At 35.9% G+C, this 23,660-nt stretch overlaps 1 long non-coding RNA gene across 1 annotated transcript in view; it reads left to right on the plus strand.

The window, feature by feature from the left end:
* The window catches only part of LOC308070659, a 178,968-nt gene that overhangs the window by 114,214 nt on the left and 41,094 nt on the right, over positions 1-23,660 (plus strand). Inside the window, exon 3 of the long non-coding RNA XR_013930798.1 lies at positions 15,614-15,656. This is a non-coding gene — a long non-coding RNA (uncharacterized lncRNA). The remainder of the gene's footprint in view (positions 1-15,613; positions 15,657-23,660) is intronic.

Here is a 23,660-nt window from a genome sequence, read left to right on the forward strand (position 1 = left end):
TTTTTGTAGAATATTGCATGTTATTAAAATAGCCAGCCAGTTCCATCATTGCCATTGTCCCCTGCCCCTGCTTATGAGGAGTGACCATATGCAGTATTTCTCCATCAGAGCTAACCAGTTATGGCTATACTCTTCCTTCTTTACCTGTCTCCACCAGTGAGTGCTTCAAGTTTCCTTATTAAAGACCAAATGTATTCCTGTCCTACATGGATTTAGTATCTTCTGAAGATTATGTCAGAAACACTAAGTTTGTAAATTGAAGCCAAGAGTTTTATAGTCTAGGCATGGAAGCACTGTTTAAGCACCTGTATTGCTATTTTATTAATAAACTCTTGTCCTCATTTTTTTTTCTCTTTACTCTTTCATTAGGTACACTTTCTCCTGGGCAGCCCAGCAACATAACTATGTTTCAATTCTAGATTAAGTGGCTTCCACAAAATTAACTTTTTAGTAGTGTTCTGATACATAACTTGTGTATATCTCTGAATACCATGAACATTACTTTGCAGCTGACATTAACGTTATGAGTGTATTGTACCTAAGCACTGACAGCTTCTTCTAATGAATGATCTAGAGAAGCCTGAGTCACTATTTAGGCTTAATTGTTTAAGATGGAAGTTATTCAGCAGCTTTCCAATGACATTTTTAATTAAATGCCAAGGAGTGTGCATGTGTCCCCTGGTGCCAGGTTTAAATTTCTCTATCAGAAGGTTCTTCCCACTCTTCTACCCTATAGACCATGAGAATATTATTGCTGTTGGTTAATACATCTTCATTTTAAAATAATGTATTTAATCTTTTCATGCCTTACTTCTTAATTATAGAAAAATTAAAAATAATAAGATGAGGAAAAAATAAATTGTTTTTCTTCTAATTAAAAATACTTCCTAATGAGATAAACTCTCAGCAAATTCCATCTGGACTCAAAGACAGGAAAAATATGCCAAGAAAAAATATTTTTGAAGGAAGCTCCATTATAAACACTGGGAAGACATGAACTGCACAGCACTAAAATTAATGTCGATGAGAGGAAGGAAAGCTAGGAAAATATAAAGCAGCAAAGAATCCTGAATGACGAATGCCATGCAAATTGGTGGCATAGGCAGATACTTAGAAAGGAGGAGGCTGGTAAATTATGAAAGATGGGTAGTACTGTACACCATCTGATTAGAGTGCAATTAATGTAACTGTTAGACAAGTTATCTGTCCCAGTAAGGATTTTTTGTCATTACTCTAGTGGAAACCCAAGTGGCTATATAATAAGACATCCCCAGAGAAAGGATAATCGAAGAACAAACCCAACCTAAACCCCATCATCTGTAGTTATTGAATCTCTGTGGAGCATTGCCCATCAGGATTATTTCTTACAAGAAAGCCAGTTTGAGAAAGATTGGTTCAAAATGCCAAACACAAAAATCTGCAAATTAATATTCTTGTCACTATACATATTAAATAGCTCTTTTTGTTTGCAATGAAGAAAATGTAGTAAGTATTGTCAGTTAATGAGAACACTACTTGGGATTAACACACACAGAACCAGGCATTTTTGTAGACAGTCAACATTAGATGATGTTTGTGTTATGTGCATGTGCAGGTAGATCTTGTTCGCAAGTAGTCAATGATTTGCTACAGCCACTCAGAAAAAAGTACAGGGTTAAAAAATATGTACCATAGGCATAGTGTGTGTAATACAACTTTTTCTCCTACAATGTTTACACTGGAATTGAGCTGTGTTCTGTGTCTGGTTCTCTTACAGACACAGTGTGAAACTTTGCTGAGTAGTTGCACAGGCACATAGAGAGAGCTCTAGGCTGTAAGATACACTCATTTAATCCAAATACTCCATTAAACAATCATATAGTGAAAGCTAGAATCTTTTCAGTGTATTTAATCCTCTAGTAAAAATTCTATAGATAAAGCAGTGTAAAAGAAGATTCGGAAGCATTTTGTGTTCTCTGTGGAACTATTTAAGTTGCTTTTACCTGCCTTGTAAGAGGAGCAACCATTCTCCTCCACAGAATTGTACCTCTTGGCCTTGCCTGTGAGTATGGTAATGTGTAATATTTGGAATCAAATACCTATGAGTGGCTGACACATGAGCAAGTCAGGGGTGTGAGTCATTCCAGTGTGTGTTCTACTGCAATTATATATACATAAGCCCTTATTTGCACACTTGGTTAGTCTAAAAAGCAGTGCTACCTGATTTCAGTCTTTCCACGTTCTTGTTATTTTCAAAAGTACCACATTACATACCAGTGCAGTATTTTGCTGTTGTAGATTTTATTATGTATAAAGATTTTCTGCACTACGAATAAAATTTAATACCATGCCTTGTAGTAAATGGAAACTTCAAGACAGATCTCCTGGATTTTATGTTACTGGTTTGCAATATATGTGAAATATGGTGGATGAGGAAATTATCACTTGCCATGATCATGGAAAGCTCCTCAGTTTGTCTCATAGTAAAACGCTATTGCAGCTTTGAAGTACAATTAAGCTATTGGTATGGTAATCACCTCAAATTTAAAATGTGATATGACATGAAGTCATAACTGTCATGAACTCCCTGGAGCTCTAGATGCACAAATATATTGCCTGGCTATCTCCTTTCAGATTTCCTTAGTTAAGTTGGTAAATGACACTGGAAGAACTAAGAAAACGTTATAGAAAGAAAACATTTAGGTGTGAAAGTTCTGAATAATTTGTTGTGTTTGAGTTTCTTTGGATATTTATATATCAGAATATGTTCATATTCTCTATTAAGGAGTTTAAATACAATCAATAGACAATAGCTACAAGCCAAGATTAAAATCATGCCAGTGTGTCTCACTGACATTAATGAGTTTTAAGGGTTCTTGTTCTAGGAAATACTTAGCATTACCAGAAAGTTTCAGTTGTAGACAGGATTATTGACCTCAATATCAATCCTTGTGGCTTTGAATTACTCCTTCATGCCTACAAGACCCTTCTATCCTTTTCACCTATGTGAAACACTTCAAAAGTTGGTATAATCCTTTTCCTGTATCTTCTGTGAAACTGTTCTGCTTACCCAGCTCATCCTGTTGTGTCTTGAAAAAATCGTACTTAGAGATTTAGTATCACCTCATGCTCTCTCTCATGCAGAAATTCCACAGAAGATTAAGGCAGACATTTTTGGAAAAACTTGGTAGGTGTGTAGCATACTAGGTAAATATATCTAAGCACATTAAAAAAGATAAAAATTACATAGTTGCAAAATTGAGCTAAACTGTATCAAAGTATTTCTTTATGCTGGTATTACTGAGGAAGCTGGTAGCTGCATTTAGCTACCTGACACTTCCCAAATAGGCAGGTTTTTGAGAAGCTCACACTTTGCAATACTGGCAAACAGATGTTTGCTATTTCTCATCATCAACTCAAACTACAGAAATGCCTTTTCATTGTTTCAGACAATTATTTTCAGAGCAGAAGCAATTGTTTTGGGAATAAAAAATGAATTACTACTCACAAATGTAAGTCTACAAAACCCAGAAAATCAGGACTTAATATTGACAATTGGTTAGCTCAGTGGTTTTGCGCAGAAGTTATACTTTATGAATATTTTCAGAGGTGACAAGGCTTATGTATGGTAGCATGCTGTGTATAGCGATATACTTGACAATTGTTACTTATCATTATGTTTGCCATTGCTGTTTCTACCAGTACAACCTATTTTTCAGTGATGTATCTTCTCCACTTGGGCTGATTAAATTGACTGACAGGGTTCAAGGGTCAGAATTCTCAGTAAGGAATACTTACTAATGCGAATAATGCCCATTTTCAGGCTAAATTAAATAGCTGGCCTTAGCTTAATGAAGGGAAAACACCACAAGGAGTTTCCAGTGACTATGTTAATCACTTTCATGCTTATTAGAGTGAAAAATAGTGCAGTTGTTTATGTGTGTAGCTTTAGGATACTGTGTTTTAAATGATCAGTTTTTGAAGCTTGTCCCTGAGGTTTTGTAGGCCAAGTTGGAGAAAGGTTCCTGCCTGTGGATCCATTGTCTAAGATATTTCCTCAATTTATGCCATGAACTATAGAATTGAATACTATTTTTAAATGTAATTTTTATTTTTCAGAGCCAACATTTCAAAAATGTACATAATGTGTGTGCATAAGCATGTTTTTTATACTTGCTTTTGAAAATCTGGATCATATTCTTTTTTCCCTGATGAGACTTTTTTGGTGCTGTTGTATTATTTTATGTTATTCACCACATTGTTTTAATAAAAATCTTTGTTAACAATGAGTCATCATGAAATTAGGATTAATATTTTGGCAGTGACACATTAAATGCTAAAAACTGTGGACCTCAGAGTGCTTTTGTGAGATTTTAATCAACACCAAAGGAATGCGCAAATCACACTATGCTTATGGTGCTTTTCATTGTACCCTTTAAGAATGCTGTGTTTCATTATAGCAGTGGTGAATTTGGTCATGAATCTATAGTAATTTAATGCAAATAAAGTAGAATTGTTTTGGCGTAATAAAAATTGATTTAAATTATGAAAATATTTAACTTTAAAAATGTAATGACTGATGGACACATAGACATACACAGTATGAATTTTACTTTAGGCTTCGAATCCTGTTTCTTGGCCTATAAATGAATATTATAATCAGCAGCTCCTACACAAAAGCATTTGCAGAATAGATTTTTCGCATCTCTCTTAACAAAAAATTTATGGAATTTTCTTCCCCTGTTGGTCAGAATTGCTGTCTACAAAAGTATACCATTACATTCTGATCACATCAATCATATGTCAGTTTTTAAAAAGCATGACTTCATCTCATTTACAGGAATTTGCAATGAAATCATCACAGGTAAGTAAAGACTTACCTATCAGATGGTACTTCTATTTTTTCACTATCAATTAAATACAAAGGTAACTTAATATGCAGAAATTATACCAGTAACATCATGAGCATGGAGCGATATTTTGAATTATTTATTCTGGCCAGATTGATGGTGTAGTTCCTCCAACGGATATATTTTTTAAGCTAAAGAAATACAGAAACTCCAAGTAATTTTTTCCAGTAACTCTTTCACTTCTGTTACGGATGTGTTTCTTCAGTTCAGCATTAATTTGAGAGTTCACTTTCCAGGAAGTTTTGTCATGTTGTTATTCCAGTGAGACGTATTATAGTAGTAATAACAAAACCAAGCCAGGCTTTGACCGTACAAGCCCCAAGAGTTATTTGCACTACAGAGTTGGGGTGGAGGTGAGGATTATAGCAAGAAAACACTGAAGACCTTTATCTTCAAAAAGCAAAAATATTCGTGATTTCTTTACTCCATGATAAAGCTGAGATTTTACAGTTTCCTCTCTTCTGCATGATAATTAGAGAGTAGATTTTTCCAATATAATTTTCCTTATAAAATGGCAGCTACTTTTATTGGTTATCTTAACCCTGCCTGTTTGCTTTCTTCTTTACCTTCAAATCGTAAAAGAAATGTATTATGATGTTTGTGCCTCAGTTTCCTCCTTTTTTCACCTCAATAAGCATTCATCTGGGTGAAGATAAAGGAACATGGTAGACTTAACAAATTCCATATTTGTTGACTGTTTACATTGTTTTGGTGTCTTCGTAGCACTATACATTCTTTCTGTGAATCACATTTAAAACTTCTAGCTCATGAGTTATTGTAAAAATATCACGTATGTTTGCCATAGAAACATTATCAAAGTGAAGTTCTTGGTGAAGTAGCACAGATGCTATCCATGTGTATCATGTAAGACCTTTGTATCTGCAGAGATTCATTAGAAGCTTTCTGACACATACTTGACTCGTCATAGTGCTTCCATTAAGTTTGGAGAGCTCTGGTAGACATTCTACATACAACTGAGTCTTATAAAGCCAGATTTCAGATTTTCAATGTACTTTGTCCTATGTGTGGAGTATTTTTGTTAGTATTTTCCTTAGAGCAAAAGGTCTTCTCGCTGTGGTAATACAAAGCATCCACACAGGTGTATATATATGTTGAGAAATGTCCAGTTAAAGGCCTAATGCAGAACTGGAATTTCAATTCAAAAGTAAAATACAGAGAAATAAAAGCTCTGAAGGTTTTGTTCTGAAGTCAAATCCAGAACAGCTGTGTCATCTGTAAGTGCTGAGGAGCAGAACATCATAAATGGGAATCAAAATGTGAGTTTGTGATAAAGCAATATTGGAAAAACATCACAGACATCTGTAACACTAAAATTAATAACAAGATGTCCATCACCTGTATGTTCTCCCTTACTTAATATTTTTATTTACAGTGACTGTTAGAGGCTTCCAGTCCTTGGACTGTGATGCATTATTGGTTTTTTAAGTCACTATTTAGAATGTTACAGAGGACCATTAACTACCAAGTCCAATATGTAATTTAAGATTGCCAGTCAAGCATGTAGGGGGAGGAATACCACCAGATATTTCACACAAAGTTTCCACAACGTACAATTAAAAGTCACACCAGACCAAGTTGCTTTGGTGTGCTCTGACCTGTGTAAAAACACTGATGGAGGAATATCACTTTGTGAACTTCTGCTTTCCTTCCAGTAAATTTTATCTTCTATATTACGGATATGGTTCATTATAATGTATTTCCACCACAGTGCAAACAAAACATAGTAGAGGAAGGACAAAATTAACACTTAGTTTACACCTCCAGGTTCATATCTACCAGAACAATTCTTACTCTTTAACAGCAATGGATGGGATATGAATCCGGGGAAGAGCTTACTGTCAAAGTATTTAAATATTTATCTTTTAACAAAGTTGTCTGGCAATTTGTTACTTGAATTGATTTCCTGAAAATACATGTCCAAAAGATTAAACAGCTGACAGCTGGTTTACTGTAATACTGACGGTGACTTGAATTTCCTGTGTTGTTACTGCTATAAAAATATGCACATAGAATCTGTGCATGTGTTTATGTATGTGTTTATCAAAAATAGTGGGATTGGGCTGTTTCTCCCAGATGAATCAAATTCTTTCCACCTGCTTTATCTACTTTGAGGTAGAGTTACAGGACAAAAGCCAACTTCTTTAAAACCACTCTGCGTACTCTCTTCAGATAGGCTGCTATGAATATGTGTATTCAAACAGTTTTTCACAGAGTGTGTGTTTGTGGTGTTATAGGGTCATGTTAAAGGCAGATTGGTCTGATGGCAAGTTTAGTGCTCACATTTCGACTTTTGTTTCTGATCTGATGTCAAAATAGATACTGAGGAAATTTTTTATTCCTTGTGGTGGGGGAAGAGGGAGAGTTAGAATCTATTATTTCCTCTGACCCATGGTGGGACTCTGTTCCAACTCAGTTTGTCACAAGGAATCACAAAGAAGGGTTGTAAATAGGGTGAAATCAAAATTTTCAAAGTATAATTGACTCACGGAAATGCTATTTCACTTTCATCTTAGTTCCTTCGTGCATTCTTCTGAGAGTCTCAGTGTGGGTTAAATATTTACAGGTAAGGCCACTATGGCAAAAGAATTAATCAGAAAATAACATTCTGTACCAAGATCTCATTGCGCTGCATCACCGTAACATTTAGATAGAAATTTACTAGTACAGAGCAAGAAGGAAACAAAATTAAACATGGGACCCATTCTGAGATCAAAGCTGCTTGAGAAGCATGAACCAAGAGCAACAAGGTCATAAATTTAAAATGGGTTGAAAAGTCTTCCACCATGCCAAGCCTGATGATACTGTGGTAGAGACCTGACTCCTTAATTAACATGTTTGCTAATTAATTTTGCAAACCTTTGGCTTCCAAAGATTCCAGAGAAAATCAGTTTGTTGCCCATTTTTTCTACATTACATGAAGATCCACTGTTGCTGTTCAGATACATTTTTCTTCTTTGCAGTTTAAATTAACAGCTTCCAGGCTATTGTAAATTATTATTCTTCTGCAGTTTTTTCTTTCCTGTGAGTATTTGAGTTGATAAAACAAGACACGACCCCTGTTTGTGTGTTGTTCTGATGCCTGGGATATGTTATGTGCTTTACATTGTGACCAATGGGAATATGCTCGTATGCATTTACTGAAAAATACTTAAACTATTTTTTTCCTCATTTTCCATTTACCTTAAAACCCTCTTCCTGCTCCAAAGCAAAATCATCCATAGAAAAGTGTATTTTCTATGTTCATTTATATGTGATGATTGGAGGTGCTATCCCCAGGAAAACATTTTTCTCTCATATTTCTGTATGTGTGAGAATCTCAGCTCCTTTGTTGTGCGTACTCTGAAATCTTTTGATCATTCGTCAGACTGCTCCCTTTGCCACTTTCATAAATATTTCTTTTCCATTGCGTTTGTAGGCAATCTTACTTATACCAGTAATCCTTCTCTTTTGGAGGGATGGGATTTGTAGGAAAAAGTTGATTTCCATTACATTACTAACACGAATGTGACAGTCAGTTTAAACACTCATTAGCTGAAAAAATAAAGTAGATTTCAGTAAGCACTTAAAAAGTACCAACTGTAGGGAAGAAAAAGGGAGGTAGTCCCTTGTAAGTGAAAATTTGCACATGCAGTGTAATTCTTTGACTTTTGCTTTAGTTTTCCTTTGTGGTTTTGGGAGTAGCAGGTGCAAGAAAGGATTCTGTACAGATGCTTCCTACTCCAGCCCTAACCCTTGGGTTTGGGGTGACTATATTTTGATTGCAAAACCAAATCTTAAATCCTGTTATTTGAACTACCTAAAGTAAGGAAGAAGTGAGACATTATGAGGGAAATGGAGAAAACAGATCAGGTACATTCTTTTCGTTTTGACATCTTTTTCTGTTTTGCTTTGTTTTTAAAAATTTCCATTAAATTATCAGCTCTCTGAAAGCTTGGAGAGTTGGTGAGTAATCCTAGTGATGCTGGTCATAGTTACTAGTGTGTGCTTTTTATCTTAGAGTATGATCCTGTTCCTCTTCTAGTCAAGGCAAATCCTACTGATTTACAAGGGAGCTGAAACTGACTTTTTACTACATAGCAGATTCTGGTACTTTCAGTTCCACTCCAGGTATCTTTGGCACAGTTCAGGGATATTTTTCCACCTTCTTTGCTTTTTAAAATCTAATCTCTGGTTATGATGGTCTTTTAGTAGTATCAAACCTACAAATGTGTAAAATGTTTGTTTCTATGGGTCCATTTATTTCCTGTATTGCATTACTGCTCCTGCTGTAACCATTTCTTCTGGTACCCAAGCTGAAAACCCCATTTATATTAATAATGCAAACTTTTTTTTTAAAAAAGTTGTATTAATAAATTCTGTAGGTCCTGCTATATGGCAGGTTCTCTATCAGCCTTAATGACTACGATCATCATGTAGAGCAGTGGCCTCTTGTCAAGATTTGGTTGGCTGCACTGTGGTACTGCAGGGTCCCTTGTCCCTGTAGCCAGAGTATGTTTAACAAATAGAAAGATCATCCTATGTTTAATTAAGGTTTGTTATGGAGAAATGCTTTTGATTTCTTTTTTGGAGGCTTTGTTGGAAATCTTCAGTGGCTTACATATCCTTACATTCTCCTGAAGTTTTGTTCTGTTTAGCGACAGTATGGCAAATCCACATGGCCATTTAGATGATTGATAATGCTGGGAACTGAGGCACAAGGGTATGCAGCACAGCCCTCCATGTGAAATTCCACTGCCCTTCCCAGTGCAGCTCCAGCTTGAGAAGATGGGATGAAGCTGTAGATGGGATGGAGGGTTCCTTTCATAAGTATTTGGTTTACAAGGACTCATTGCATTAAAAAAGTGTAGTCTATTTCAAGAGATTTTAATAATTTACCAAGATTTTGTTCTCTTCTTCTAGATATTTATTTCTTCAGTATTGCTGCATTGGTTCTCTTTTTAAAAAGAATCATGCTTTCCAACCATGCCATGCAGTTTTATTTAACTTTCTATAAAGCATATTTTATTTATATTAACATATTTGTTTGTGCAAGTCAATTTTCATCCATATTTTTGTGTTAACATTTCTACATAGCATAATCTTACTCTTACGTCAATACATACAATGTTTTTAACTATTTGAATGTGGACTTATTATAATTTTTATCACCTATACAAAAGTGCTAGAATCTGATGGCAAATCTTCAGAATAGATAGACATACATTATTGCCATTTATGTAGGCAGGGAAACTAAGCATCATGCTTTAGTCACATCTTGACAGAGCAACAGCTGCCATCACTAGATTAGATCCCTCTGGATCCCTCCTTTGTAATAGGCTGATCAATCAGCACACTGTTGTCATCCATTCCACCTTGAAACAGTTTGTTTTGTGGTTTAAATCCAATTATTTTGGAGTTATTTTGAACAGAGCTCTCTAAAAGGGAAAACAGTTTATATCAATTAGTAGAAGCAAACATATGTTCTGTAGCTTTGTGAAGATCCTTTTTAGAATTCTCAAGCAACTTAGGGCATGTACATATTTTAAAATAAAATGTAATATGTCACATACGATTGTGACAGAAGGGGAGCTGAAATGTAATAATGTTATGAATGCCACAGATGAGGCTGTGTAAAAACCTAGAAATATTGATAGGTTATTGATTGAGACTCTGTGACAGACTTGTGCAGCATGTGCTTTGCAGGGCAGTTTCTTTGGCATATCAACAGTTAAGAGGCAGCCGGCATTATTTGGTTCACCTGAGGACTGACAGGCAATACCACAACCAAATGTTTGACTGACCCCGCGGGTGGCCAAACAGCCAAGATGTACATCCACACTAACAGAACAGCTGCGTGATGGAAATGATGAACTCTGAATGAGCCAGCCAGCCTGGGCTATCTTTTGAGGTGCACTATGTGTGTCAAAGTATGTGGAGTCATCTAGTATATGATAGGTCTTTTGTTGCATTTTGGGACACTGAGTAGCAAAAGGTAATTGAAAAGAGGAGGCAGTTGAAAACTGATAGATGGGGAGGTGCTGCAAAAGGGGGGAAAGTCAGAAAAGTTTGGTCTCTGCTATTGTAAAAGGGGGAGCATAGGAGTATGAGTGGGTGGTAGGACATTTCAGAATGAGTTGGGAGTGTCTGAGGTTGGGAGGAGGGGAAGACATCGTGGGAGAGGAGAGAAGGGAACATGGGAGAGAGTTGAAACATGAAGGAGGTGGGAAGTTTTCTTAAAACACAGGGGAGGTAGGAAGCATAAGATGCTTGACAGCAACCCTGGTATGAGTATGGAGCCAGGGTCTGTGATAGACATTCATGGATGGAATTTTGCTGCTCTAAACCTTACACTGGATTAATGAAGAAAAATATCTGAGAGGTAAAAATGGCTTGCCAGATGAGGCAATCATGTCTCTGTGTGATTTTTGAGGCCTTTGCCCAGGAAGCAAGAGATTCTAAGGATGTAAAATATTTGGTCGTCTCAAGAGGAAAAAAAAAATGTGGAAGATCAGGAGGTGTCATGAGCACCACTTGCAGAGTGCACTTCATGGAAGATAGTCTGTAGAAGTTTCTGTAGGAATTGGTTAGCCTGGTAGGTTGGTACTGGTAAGCGTAAGAGGAAAGTTAGGTGTGTCTAGCATTTTTCACTGTTAGTAAGACATGCTTGCTTTCTACTCATTAATAATTTGTTGTTTGAAAAAGGGCTCTTTCATTATCAAAATTGTTATTGTGGAGGAAAGTACAGGTGCATATAAGACTAACCGATATAACATGGTTGATATACTGTGACCCTCAGCCTAATCTCGGGCAAGGGAAATTCCATGATTAATTTGTCTTCTCCTAAATGAGAGGTTAACCAAAGCCTAACATGTGGTTAAAGAAACTTGGGAGTTAAGTTTCCTGAGTAATTATGATGGTCTTTAGCTGAGATCTGGATTAGATTGTTCAATCATCATGAAAGCACAGTTTTCAACATCCCATAGTTCTCAACAGATGGAGATGTAATTCAAACTGTATATACATTTGAGTGAGACAAGGCAAACATACAGATAAGTAAAAATAGATGAGGACCCAAAGTGCATTTGCAATTTCCCTAAAATTGGAATACTACTTGACAACTACTGAACATCTTGTCCTCTTTGAAGAATTTGTTTTCTCTTCCATGAAGCTAATTTAGTTACATTTCAAAAAATTTTACTGTGTTGTGATCACAGTTCTTGTTTAATGCATAAATCTCAACCACAAGATCTCTGAGTAGGGAAATTAGTTGAACTATAAAGGCGTTGAAATTTTAAAACAGTGCATCCATTAAAGAGGTTTAATTATTATTATTTCTGTACTGTAGGCAAGAGAGGCTCATGTTGTTTTCTTACCTGGCACCAAGGAAAGACAATCTGGGGATGGAGATCTGAATGTTAACTTTTATAAGCCTCCAGGAATGTGAATACATCATGTATTACACTTGACAGTCCTGAAACACGCAAACATTTTTCACAATTTCTTCCAGTCTTCAGGAAAACAAATTCTGAGGAGTGTAATAAACTGGAGTAGATGTAATTTTAAACTGAGCTGTCTCTAAGATAATCATAACTTATCTGGCTAGTGCACCACTGTTAGACACAAAATATGAATACACATGAATAGACATGATTTTCACTTGCTGCAACTAAAGACTATAAAGAGACTTAGTTCCTTTGTAAAGCACTTTAAGGTCTACTAGTGAAAACACTGTATAAGAGTTAGGTATTATTATCTTTTATTACTTTCTTCAAAACACTGCCAAGGGCACCTAGGGTCTTGAATGGTGTGCTTGTATTAGAGACCAGTAAAAATGCAAATAAATAACTAAAGCACTTTTTATGGGTTTAATTACTGTTAGACATTTGAGCAATATACTTCCTAATGGAAATGTTGATGAACCTCTGTTTTATCACCATTTGTTACTCTTTAGAGAGTCTTAAATAGTGGGGGATTTATAAATTTTTGATTAGATTTTGATAATTTATCTTGGGGTACATGTGTATTCAGGAAATCTGAAACATGAAAGAACATAGCTAATCAGATGGGTAACGCTCATCACTCCTGTAGCTTCAGTTGCACGTGCAGCATGCAGTTTCACGAATGTTTGATTGTGGTAATTGGTATTCAGAAGTGTTTGTGCAGTTTTTAAATATAGCTATATGTATGGTGGGCCAAGTTTTTAGGTAATGCTAGATTGCACAATTTTGGCTATGTTCTTTAAAACTTGGCAAATACATGCAGAAAAGTATGATTTTTAAGTCGTATGTACATTCCCCATGACTGTGGGTGCAACTAAATATGGGAATGCAAACTTACCTGATTAGTTGATTGCAGCTGAATGTACAAGGTATCTGTGCACTGTTATTGAAAGTATTTACATAATAGACATGTACATCCAGTAGTAAAATATAGTTACTAAAACTGAAACTCATCAGCTTATCCACACATACAGGTTAGGAATATAAGAGAGTACAGTTTTGGAGTTATAGTCTTCTAAACTACATTTCTTGAATGTGCAATTTATCATTTAGAAGGGCCTTCCATCAGAAGGCTGTTTTGGCACTGAGGTAATGATGTTGTGTATTCTGGAAGGATAGAAATGAATTGTTCTGTAGTTGTTGTGGAAATAGCTCTTTACTTAGCCTGAGAGCAGGGACACTACAGGCTAGAATGGTGTAAAAATGTAATGAATCCTATCTAATAGCTATCTATCTTCATGACAACTGATGCAAACTTTGCAATACTTCTGCTGGCATATAATGAATATGTTATACTGCTATGCTAACAAGCTGCTTCTGTGTTTTTGTGGATTTCAAAACACTATTGAAGGAACGGAACCTGTTTGTTCCTTTATACCTAACTAGGAATGAGAATAAAGCTGTCTATGACTGAAATCCTGTGCAATAATAAGTTCAGTTTAGATTTGTTTGAAGCTAGCTTGCTTTTTTGAAAACTACTTTCCAGTCTGAAATGAGTGATAATTAATGACATAGCTGAAAACATTAACCAAATCAAGATTTTAATTTTATCATGAAAGGCACAGTTTTAACTATTTTATAATTAACTAACTATGGACCGTGTGTTCTTCACTACAAATTATGGTAGCTGTTTTAAAATGAGCAATCCACTTTACTGTTAATGTAACAAGGCCAATTCTATCCCTCATGTAACACCCAACATAATCCTGTTGGATTTACGTCAGACCCTGATTTTAAATTGTGGGCTTTTTGTTTTGAAAAACAGTTTCATATTGCATTATCCTTCCTGGAGACAGCTGTGTAGTTTCGGAGTATTATACAACTTCACTGAACCCTTGACAGCCAATGTCTGATCCCATTCCAGAGATTCATGCTTGCCAGCCTAATAAGAACATGGTCAATTATTTTCCTTTTAATCCCACTGGATTTCCCCAAGGAGCAAGGAAAAGAGTTACTTCATTGCCTGGCATGTCAGGATTTTGTAAATCTCCTGCTGCTATTTCAGTCCTGGTGTTCAAATGGAGTGGGAGAGCAAGTCTTGAAAGCCTTGTCTCCAGAGCTGCAGAGAGTGTATATGTCAGTGCTTAAAAAATATATTCTAACATTCAACTGAGCCTAGTAAATTAGTTATATTAAAATACAAAGAAAAATCTAGCAAAAATTATACTTTTTCATTAAGTTTCATTAATTTATTACATGCTTTTCCTGGACTCTAATTTTTAGATTTGATTTATGTCATCAAAGGGCAAATCTGTATACGGTACATGTAACATATATTGTATATCTAGATGAACTCAGCTGCTCACAAAAAAAATAAAAATACAACTCTACAGTGTATTCATTATCTAAGATTGGCTATGATTCAGTTATATAACAGAAGTCTTAAAAGCTTTCTGGAAAAAATAAATTCTGCATCAATGAAACGTTGCTCAATGGTCTTTTTATTTTGAGCTTTTGAGCAAAATGATCACCTTATGGTTCTTATGCACCATTATAAGTACTTTTCATGAAATCTGACTTCCAAAGTGCAGCCTAGAACATCAGCTCTGGTGAAGGCTGATGAAAATCCTCTGATACCTAAATAAGTAAGATTGCTGTATATATGTATGTGCACAGTATATTGTGGTTACAAACACAGGATACCCCAAGCTCTCTTGGAGTAGGTTCAGATAATCCATTCCCTCTTTGGACATTCTGATAAAAGGGAACGTCAGGAAAAAGAAACTGTAGAAAAGAAAAATAACCACAGTTATCTTTCAAGAAAAAAACTCTATTTAACCACTTCATGGTACAGCTGTGTCAGTTTCAATGCACAGTTATAACTGAGAGAGGGATCTGACTATTCAACACTAATTCTAGCAACTTCTTTCATCTATATTTTGTATAAAGCTAGTCTTCTCTTGCTTTAGTAGGCAATGCAGACTTTGCACAAAAACTCAGAAGAGCTTGTGAAATAGTAATGGTTTTGTCTCTAATCTTCCTGCCTCATTTTCACTAACATGACCATCTGTTTTTTGAAGGACTCAGAACAGATGTTCTAGATTTTTGAGATGAACAGATTTAGGCCAACAGCCACCAATACAATGCAACTCAGATGAGCATACTGTTACATATTGCATTGCAGTCTTTGAATTGCATTATAATATTTTTATTTGGAATTCTGGCTGATTGCTGTTCCTTCAGAAGTTCTGGGTGAGGTAGATAAGCATTATCCTTATGTTACAGGTGGAGAAACTGAAGCATAGAGGAAAGAAACACATGTGTGTTGGTGAATGTCACAGGTAGGGGTCTTCACAGTATTTCAGTACTTATACCTATGCTTTTAACAACAAAGGAAAGGATGCTCTGAGAATAAGCCCCTGTAACACTACTGCTTATGCATGCGTATGCTGTGTAAGTCTTGCTGCTGCTGCCTCAGTTCCTGGAGAGTAGTGACTCACTGAAACTGATGGTTGTAGCTTAGAGTTTAGGAAGGAGCAACTCTGTTTTCTTTTTAAAAATGCTGAAAAGAAAGCATCAGATCCCAAATTCTGGCATGACTTGCTCCTATGAATTGAAATAAATGTAAGATATGAGTGCTACCACACAGTTTTCCTTTGTCTGCTATGCTAAAGCCCTCTTTGAGCCATCAAAAATCCAAAATCCAAATATGATTATTAGAACTTGATAAACAAAAAGGGTTCCTGTTGACACAAATAAAACTTCAGGACTTAAAGGTTCATAGAAACTTTCTTGCTGTTGTGAGATAAGGTTTGATTAGAACCTCCAAAGTCCATTTGGTCACCCAATACTAATGATGACACACTGTGCCTGGTACTTTAGTTTGCCTAGCTGCCATGGAGAAGAATTTTTTACTTGAAGTTTTTCTCACAGTGCACTATAGAAAACAAAGCTACTAATCTATTCAACAAATAAGAACTGGAACCCTGGCCTGCATCTGTTGCTATAGCCCCATTAAATTAAATGAAGCTATTCCAGTTTGCGTATGCTAAATATCTTGCTCAATAATAAAGCAGTAAGGTGATAGAGAAATGTAAGAGCCTTAGCACATTAAATATAACTAGTTGGAGATCTGTTAATGACAGACAGCAGGGACAATGTACCGCCATTGTATCCACTCTGTACCAAATATATATAGCTTCACTTCACTTTCTCAGCCTCATTTTTCACTATGAAGGCTTAACAAAGCTTTTTGATTAGGTCTTTTTTCTTAGTCTTTTCTCAAATTTATTATGGTTGCAGCATGGCCAAATATCAGCTAAGAAACAGCAGTTACAGGTAGTTGTAAACCTGTATGTGTTTCATAGATTTTGCATAGAAGGCATTGCAGTCAGGAGGCTTTTTAAAAATATATAGATTTATTTCAGAAATCCAAGGTTTTCTGTCCAGAACAGTCCATTCTTCTATAAACCCAGTGTTGCTTTATTATATGAAGTCATTGCTTTTAATATTTATGAAACTTTGGAATGTGAAATAATGACTAGACCCCAAACTCAGCTTTAAACTATTAATGATCTGCCATCTGGTGGCCTGACTTGTTTGAGCTGTTGCACTTCTAATTTGCACTGATGTCATTTCACTGAAGTCAATGGCTTTAATACGCTCCTTGTGGTTAATGAGCTTGGTGTGGGAATAGCTTCTGGCCCACTTCTGTCCCAGACCTTATCGCTGTGATTCAGGCTAGACCTCTGTGATCTGTAGGGACTCAGGCCACTCGAAAAATCAATAGGGAACTTCCTTTTGCTGAAGGAGCAAAAACTGTGCTAACCTTGTTGTGGATGAAATTTCCCTTTAGCCACCCTCATTTTTAATAAATGATGGTCAGAGATTGTGTTGCCTCTTGGGTATTACTGAGATGGCTGGTAATCCACTTCTTCCCAAAGTTGTCATGTATTATTCCTATTTATAGCTAAAAAGCATTGCAGTAAGTGCTGAGTAATTGAGATTTGTTTATATTGCTCTTCTGTCCTTTTCAGTTCTTTCTTACAGCCCAAAGGCATGGCAGATTTACAGACTGGTTCAGTTCATTTCTGTAAGGGGTTAAGATACATTGCACAGCACCTGATGGAAACCTGTGATCATGTATTATTCCAGGGTTACATCTTCTCTAAGACTGGAATAATTTAAACTGGAAGGAAGGAGATCAATATGATAGAATGGCTGTACTTTTAATTAAATATTTAGGGGACATGGTTTGTCTACCAGTGGCATAAGTAAGTGTAGGTCAGGTATAAGAACTGTAGCAGAACTGATGTACCTTCCTTGAATATACATTCTTTAGGCAATTATCAGAGGCAATTCGTGATTTAACACTGCTTATGTTTAAAAGCCTTTAAAAAATTCCTCTGCAGTGATTTTTTTTGTGTTGTTGTTTTGTAAGATTCAAATACAGCAGGAACAACAGAACTCAGCATTCATGCTGGATGTTGCATTCTCTCTTCCAAAGTGCCTTACAAATGTAGACAAAGTCGTTCTCGTAACACCCTTTAAGGTAAATAGGCAGTGCCATGAATAGGGTTAGGTAAAAATGTGCGGAAAATTATGTCAACATTTCTACCTATATAACTTATTTGCCTATACGACAAACTAAAACAAAAACAGGAAGATATTTTGTGATAGAGATGTGATTATTTCATTATACCTGGAATGTCATTCAGCCTTGGAAATATGCATTGTCTTGGCTGGATGGCTCTAGAAATGGGTACAACTAGCATGCTATCAACAAAGATATATTTTTATTTCTCCACACTGGTGCTTTCTCTCCCTCAAAGAAGGAAGATTAATACGTGAACACTTGAAAATCAATACCTCCTGCCCTTGCAACTTCCTTTAGAATTAGGACTTGGACACAGAATCTTACAAACTGGCAACTAAAATCTGATGAAGCTGCCTGAACTTTCTTCTTCTAGACAGCTGGGAATTCCACTGGCATGCAGAAATAGCAAATGAGGTGAGAAGGAATGATATGGAATGAATTGCATTAATTTTATCTGTCAAGAAAGTAGAGAGAGGGAAGAGGTAGGAATAGAACATACTGCACTCTCACAGCCTGTTGTCATAATGACTTCTTAACTTCTCCTGGAGGCTGTTATAAATACTGTTGCTCAGACACCATGCTATTTTACATGGAGGAGGCTATAATCAGTTCCCAGCAGCAAAGGACAAAGTGCACCTCTGCTTGGCACATGAAGCTTTTTGCTGTATGCATTACAGCCAGATGTGAGTATTGGAATGTGTCTTTCTTGATTATCTCCTTTATAATTCAGGTTTGTTTCTTTGGGAGAGATATCTATTCGGCAGTTTTCAACATAACATTTTTTGCAAGTGTTGATAAAAATGATTAAGTAATTATTTGAGCAGAATCACCCTGTACTCTCAATAAATTACTCAGACTGTCTTTTAAGAGTCAGTTTTCTTTTTTACTGACATCTCATTATTTAATTGGCAGGAAAATACCCTAGCAGTTTTCTAAACAGTGTGTAATTATCCTTTAATTTCTACCTTAGCCTTTCCTATCATGAGTGTGTCCTCATCTTCATTTTGTTGTCCTTTCAGACTTCTCACTGTTGAATATTTTATTGCTCCCCAAAGCCTTTTTCATAAGCTTGGTTAGTCTTTGCAAATGGTCATTCATAAATGTTGACCCTTTTTTGTTAGTGTATTTAGTGTATTTAGTGTTGGTTTTGGGATATATAAGCCTAGGGCTCTCACTCAGTTTTTCCCCCCACTTTTCCTGCTTTGTTTAATTATTTCCCACATAATTGTAAAATTTACTTTCTGGGGCAAAATTGCTTTGTGACACTTGCAGTGCTTTTCCTATAGTCCTGACTTTTCTCTAACTGAGTGTTAATTTTCAAAATGGAGTCTCTAATTAGTGTGCTCACATTTTCATTCACATTTCACTGAGATGTGACTGAAGTTATTTTGCTTAGTCTGTTGTTCCTTTGATTTAAAGTATATGATTCTCATTTACACTAGCTCCCTTTTACAGGAAGCTGGTGATATAAAGGAGATTTATGTTAACATTCAATCTGTTCTCATCATAGACTGCTGCTAAATATAAAAATTTGACCCTGGAAGTGTTTGGATTGTGTCCAGAAAGTCAAAATACTCCTGTTTGTGGCAGTTTGTTGTTCAACTTTATGCGATTTTCAGTTAATCATCTCAGCATGGAGATGATGATTCTTCTGCAGTGTGTGTGAAATAAATGTTATGGTTCATTTGGACTCTTTGCATCCCTTAGATATTAAACTATTCACACCACTTGTATTGGTTTTTAAGGACCTTTAATGTCAGCAGTATTTTGAAATTGTGCAGTGCTTTTATTCTTTGATTATAGTTTGTTATTACTACTTCTCAATCTAGCCATTGTTTCTTCCAAACTTTTGTCTCGTTTCTTTATCAGCTCAATGTTCATTTTTTAAATCCCAGAGCTATCAGAGAATGGTCTTTGGTTGCATCTCCCTAGCACATTTATGTCTAGATGTCAGCTGTGATATAAAAGTGAGGATTCCAGAGAAAAGTCTGGCTTCCCTCATTGAGTGTGCTATAGTCTATCTCTTGTGATCATAGGTCATCACTTATTTTGCCTAACTTCCCCATAATTTTTGACGTAGAAGACGATTGTCACTAGCCAGTCAAAATTCTGTTGTGACTATATATACATATCTGGCTTCTGCTCTTAATTTATCCAGTCACCTCTTGCTCTTATAATGACTTCTCAAAATCTCAGCTAAGAAGCCTCTGTTCAGTTGAATAATAGTAACAGCTTAGAGTGTCTTTCTCTTTTTTTATTTTATTCATAGATTACTAAATTAACAGAGATCTTATCTAGTTGCTTCACAGACCTCACAGCTAAACCTAAGAACTCACTCAACAAATGAGTATTTTCCTCTATTTCTTACCTTACTCAGCCTATTCGACAAACATGATCTGATCACATCTACAGATGTTACGCTAGCCCTTGCTAGTCATAATTAGTTAAATCCAGAGTCCTCTGCTTTGAGATTGCTACAAACTCAAGTTTTCTTTTGAGAATACTTCCCATCTCACCATTTATCTTTAATTTTTGAGCCTGCTTTAATAAGGTCAGGCATCAAAGATGGCATAAAGTCCTGATCAATCTGTTTTGACTTCATAGCTGGCTCAGCTAGGAGAAAGAGGTTGAACAAAATGAAGTCTTTTCCAACCCAAATTATCCTGTGATCATATGACCATCCAATGACTTTAGTAAAAGAGGTATCATGTCTTAACTATTCTACAATAAAAGCACAAGTAACTTATTGGAGGAAAGCATTCAGAATTAGGAAAAGCTATAGGCAGTTTGTTAGCAGAAGAACAGGCTTTTCCGTTCATAAGACGCGTAGTTCTGGTTGAGATCAGCATTAATAGGCAGATATTTTTTTTAATACAAAATTGTGTGTTCCAGTTTTCCAAACAATTGTGTAGAGTGGGGGGAAAGTTATTCTGAGCTTTGTACTTTCCTTGCCTTTCTGCGTGCCTTGATACATCGAATGGTTAAGTATTTACAGTGCAGCACACAAGTAGCAGCCTAGGGAGGCTAAAGAAGCTTTAGTTTCATCACTGTTTTGGATTGCCACATGGTAGGAACAAAAATTACAGCAATTTGCCGGTGGTCTTTCCTAAATTATATATGTACGTAGAATTTCTCAGTGATATGCACTCTGCCTTCAGGATGTCCTGAAGTTTCTGCACCAGGAAGATCCTTCCTAACTTACATCAAACGCTTTTAGAGCTTTTTCTTTAGTTCTAAGCAAATGTGTACCTCACTATGCTCTCAGTCAAACATGCGGGTGCCAGTTTTGAAGCTAGCTGTGAAAATACCTTGTTACTCTTTTATACATATTTGAAAATTTTCTTCTAAATAGCTGCTATACTTGGTGCTGCATCGTTTTACCCTCTAAAGTGATTGGATTTTTTTAAAAAAGCATAACTTTAAGTTTTTTTAAGAAATGTCTTTTAAACCTGGTAGTCCATCTCTCTAAGGCCTGGTAGATACTCTTGGTCTCTGCAATGAACAGCCTTAATTTCTGACTCTGTATTTGTATTAGCATACTTCCACCCTGAGCTCACCCACCTTGAAATCAAGCTGAAATTTCTTCTTTGTATAATGGTCACATTTTGAATTCTGGTATGTACCTATTTAAAAAGACCAAAAAAAAAACAACCACCAAACCAGATGCAAGACATTATCAACAAATAAAGGATCATTCTTTTATGCATATATTTTGAAGTTCCCAATATGTTATATTGAGATGTTTTCCACAGTAAGTTTTAGACTTACTTAGCATCTAGAGGAACAATCAATAAAACTAAAGTTCCAGCTGTGCAGAAACTTACATTATTTCCTCAGTGAAGTTAATACTTCATAGTGGTAGTAACATACAGCAGTATGTTGTGGTGGTCAGGGATTGTAGTTTGTGCCTTTTTTTTTTTTTTTCCTTTAGGCCACAGTGAAAATCCTTTGTTAGGACTGAAAATCTCTACTGAGATTCAGGAGATATTTCTGGAAGACTTGTATTGCTCTTTTTCAGGATTGAGCAACCTCAAATCAAATAATATCATATGTTTGTGAATAGAAAAAAATAATTTACTGGATTACTATTTACATTCATATGGAACCATGAAAGGTTCATTCCCCATTCTTTTATTAGGAACCCATTATGGTGTTAAGCACAACAGCCTCTTTTACGAGAGCACAATTTAATACTGCATTGTCTGTGATGGCCATGAGTTGCTGGCATTTGAACTCATGGGGTGTTTTTCCATTAATTTAGTATTTTTTCATTTCTTTTCTACCAGACCCATGAAAGTTAGAAACCAGTCACAAGAAGCTTAGCAGATGTTATATTTTATTTCTTCCACTTAAAAGAACACTTGCAATCATATCCTGAGGGATGTGCCATTTGATTAAAATCTATCCTCTTAGAAATTCCAGAAAATTTACTCTGCCTTTGAGATCTAACATTTCATATCTAGTAAAATAGGCTGGGACAAGTGCTTTTAATATAAGGTATAAAGACTGAGAGATAGCTTCTGAATCAAGAGGAGGTGGGGAGGAGATCATGATCTAAGTTGGCTTCCTTTGCAGAATTACATATCGTATAAAACCTGTACCTTTGGTTTAGCTGTTGGATGACAAATCAACAGAATGTAATGAACAATAGATGTCAGAAACCATGGATTAATACACCTGTATTTCCTTTAAAATACCTTTCAAATTGCAAGTCATGGAACAAATCTGCAGACATAATTGCTCTTTAAAAAAAAATCCCCATCTTATTCTATTTTTTTAGCAAATACCTGTAAATTCCATAGTTAGTGCAAACCTGATTTCATTCAGTAAAATTCCATAAACTTAGTGAAACCTATACTGTTCATATCAGGTTAGATTTCTTCCACTGTTTTAGCAGAGAGAGTTAATGAGATCCAGTGCTACCTCATTTGTACATCAGGTGCTAGAACCACTTAATTTCTCTGTCCAGTGATACTCTCATCTGAAATTTGTAAATGTGTCTTTCTTTAGGATTAGCAATGCAATTATGTCACCTTTGGCTGAAGAAGGAAACATCATTGAGGCAGACTTACATAGTGTGTGGCCATTTGCAAAGACATTTAACATGTTGTCTGTGGCCATGTGGTGGCATTTGAAAGAAAACAAATGTGAAATGAAATGTTGATTTCCGTGCCATTTTGTGACTTCAGAAACTCTGACTGTCTTTTGTTCCCTGTTTTCAAAATTAAGAACATTCCATCTATGGCAGGACAAGCTGGAGTCAGTGTCTCAAAAGCTAGCTGTGATAGCTGTGATGCTCTCATTGTCCTCAATGAATGCAAACATAAGACTGTCAGGGACCCACAGGATTCAATGTCCTGTTACTATATGCAGTCCTGTCATGCAGTCTTACTCATTTAGCAAGATACTTCAGCACATGCTTAACTTTAAGTCTCTAATAAAACTGTATTGAAGGGTATGTATAAGAATAGGATTTTCAAAACCATGCAAAACTAACCTAATTTTAGAAAGCAATGGAAATTTCACCGCCAGTTTTAAAGCAAACTTTTTAAGGATTCGGTACTAGTTATATAGTTTCTCAGTAAAAAGGAATTTGAGCATACAGTCACATTGTTTGCTGAAGTGGATTTATTTTGTTATGGTTATTGCTACTATTTATAAAGCTGTAGCAGCTCAACTGAGAGCAGGCCCTAGTGCGGATGATTCATCCAGTCTATATGCTAGTAACCAGTTGTT

The sequence above is a fragment of the Falco punctatus genome (genome assembly GCF_963210335.1).
Source record: "Falco punctatus genome assembly, chromosome: 10".
Lineage (NCBI taxonomy): Eukaryota > Metazoa > Chordata > Aves > Falconiformes > Falconidae > Falco > Falco punctatus.